A 3,158-nucleotide genomic window follows, 5' to 3' on the forward strand; every position below is an offset into this window, starting at 1 on the left:
TTTTCCCTCAAAGGGCTGACAGTCTTGCTGGGATCATAAACTAACAACCAATGTTTCATACTAAGAAGTAAAAGAAATTATCGTCTACTTACGCACTTTATGTAACGGTAAATTCCAAGTAGAAGGGAAAACGACATAAAAAAGAAAGAAATGAGACAGAATTAAAATCTCTGTTAACAAAAATTATGCATATGCACAAGCTTTTACAAGCTAATTCTCATGTAATGATGGACATCGCTACAAGGAAAATCGCTAAATTCGTCTGGAACCTGTAGTAAAAGAGGAAACGTATGACATTACTTGCTTAAACTTAGCAGTGCACGTCAAAAACGAAGTACCCAAAACTCTCCACAAGTCAAGGGTAATCAAACGTTTCTTTTCTAACATAATGATTGCAAGCAGAAAAGGAGAAGTTAGCTAAAGTCTAGAAGTTGTTCCGCAGTGAAATTTCCTAAGTTTAAACGGACTCAGTACGAAAATATGCTACCTTTAGTAGTAAGCCTGTGTTTGATTTGAGGTGCGCATTGGCGTGTGAGCATATTATACAACCAATACCATATTCAGGCAATGCAGTCTTCAAACAAGCCCAAATAAAAGAATTAAATGGCGTTATAGTGGAATGATAAATCCCTTATTGGATGGTTTTACATATAATACGTGGGGACATTTCGCTTGTTGCTCGTATATATCGCTAATCGACAAATATCCGCAAGTATTTTGTGTTAAACGATTCAATAAGGTTTCTGTCTCAGTTATCAGCTTATATACCGTATCTCCTTATATGAATATTTATTGCACAAACTGTTTTCAAGCTAGAAATTGATAGGCCTTAATTTCCAAGTGTCCAAGCGTTCAGAATTTGATAACAAAATTATTTCATTCGTGCTTGTCTCGAAGCAAACCGAGCTCATGTAATAATTGTTTAGTTGTGTATATTTCTGTTTTTGTTTTTTTTCTTTCGTTTCCCAACTGTATAAATAAACTGAATAACTGAATAAATGCTGCATATATCCAAGGCGCTAAGTTTATATATTAATTTGCCATTTCGCAAAGGTTAATGGGCTGTATTGCTTTTACTAATGGTAATTCAGATAGCACTCTACAAAAAAAAAAAAAAAAAAAAAAGAACTGAAGAAGAATTGTGTGGCTATTAGTAGACTATCTACGAGAATGAATAAGGCAAAGGGATATTCTCCTCAAAGATAGTAGGAAATCGATGAACAAAAACAACAACAGGACTTTCCCAAATTTGCAAAAAAAAAAAAACCTCACAAAAATGCACTCTGCCTTGTCCTTGCATATAAAGAATAATCACAGCAAAATGGCTACAATTGACCTGAATGAATTACAAATATACATGTAAAAAGAAACTGGGCAAAAAAAAAAAAAGGACATTGTTTTGCTTGCAAATAATACGCATATTTTAATTTAATTTTATCCCAACATTAATTTTTTTTCATTCCGCCTGTCTCAAGATCCCAAGACCTTATATGCCTGCCGTTTTGGTAAAAGAAGACATTGCCAGATTGTTTCGAACACCTTCCTGAGATCTAGTAACACCGCAGAAACTGTTTCTGTCTTGTCCCACGCTTCTCTCTAATCCTTAGTAAACTTCAGTAGGTCCGTAAAGCGCGAGTTGCCCGTTAAGAGCATTTGGAGACTACCATATTCTGTACTCAAGCTCCTCCTAATATGCATAAAAAGCTATTTTTCCCTCAAAGGGCTGACAGTTTTACTTGGATCATAAACTAACAACCAATGTTTTATACTAAGAAGTAAAAGAAATATCGTCTACTTACTCGCTTTATGTAACGGTAAATTCCAAGTAGAAGGGAAAACGACATGAAAAAGAAAGAAATGAGGCAGATTTTAGAACTCTGTTAACCTAAATTATACATACAGGTATGCACAGGGTTTTACAAACTAATTCTGATGTAATGATGGACATCGCTACAAGGAAAATCGCTAAATTCGTCTGGAACCTGTAGTAAAAGAGGAAACGTATGACATTACTTGCTTAAACTTAGCAGTGCACGTCAAAAACGAAGTACCCAAAACTCTCCACAAGTCAAGGGTAATCAAACGTTTCTTTTCTAACATAATGATTGCAAGCAGAAAAGGAGAAGTTAGCTAAAGTCTAGAAGGTGTTCCGCAGTGAACTTTCCTAAGTTTAAACGGACTCAGTACAAAAAATATGCTATCTTTAATAGTGAGCCTGTGTTTGATTTGAGGTGCGCACTGGCCTGTGAGCATATTATACAACCAATACCATATTCAGGCAATGTAGTTTTCAAACAAGCCCAAATAAAAGAATTAAATGGCGTTATGGTGGAATGATAAATCCCTTATTGGATGTTCTTACACATAATACGTGTGGACATTTTGCTTGTTGCTCGTATATAACGCTAATCGACGAGTATCCGCGAGTACTTTGTGTTAACCATTCAATAGGGTTTCAGTCTAAGTTATTAGCTTATATACCGTATGTCCTAATATGGATAGTTATTGCGCAAACTGATGTCAAGCTAGAAATTGATAGGCCTTAAGAGGAAATGTCCACTAAAACCGAGCGAAAATAAAAAAGGTTGGCACATGATGAAAAAAACAAATTCTTCATATTTCATACAAAGATAGCCTATCATACTGTAAGAAACGTGGTGGGATTTTTTTCTTGAAAGATTTATTTTAATTTCCGACAATGACGAAATTCTGTTCGGCCCCCGCGATCAGAGAAAACGCCGCCATTTTAGCGTAAGATGCTAAATTCAAATCAATCCCCATTTTTTTAGTTCGCATCGCTTTTAACCTCACATTTGTGCCCAGAAACTTATTAAATACGTGTCAACGAGTAATTCGAGCCTAAACATTCACTTCTGTGTCGAAACAGAAATTCAGGGAAAGCCGTGAAAAATTAGCAAAATTTTGCGTGGTCGAAATTCCCGGCTCGGTGCATTTTTTCAGAAGGAAATATCCATTCCCGGTAAAATAGCAAATCGCCCGAAATTTTTAGATTTAGTTAGTAGAAACGTTGGTCTTAATCCGGATATAAAAATTAGCGCCGGGCTTTTTATCAGCGCCGACTATCAACACCCTCAAAATCGGCAAAGTCACAGCATCAATCCGTCAACTTGTGTAAATGGTGTCACGGAAGGCAAGCC

The sequence above is a fragment of the Montipora capricornis genome, chromosome 7, assembly GCF_036669925.1.
Source record: "Montipora capricornis isolate CH-2021 chromosome 7, ASM3666992v2, whole genome shotgun sequence".
NCBI lineage: Eukaryota > Metazoa > Cnidaria > Anthozoa > Scleractinia > Acroporidae > Montipora > Montipora capricornis.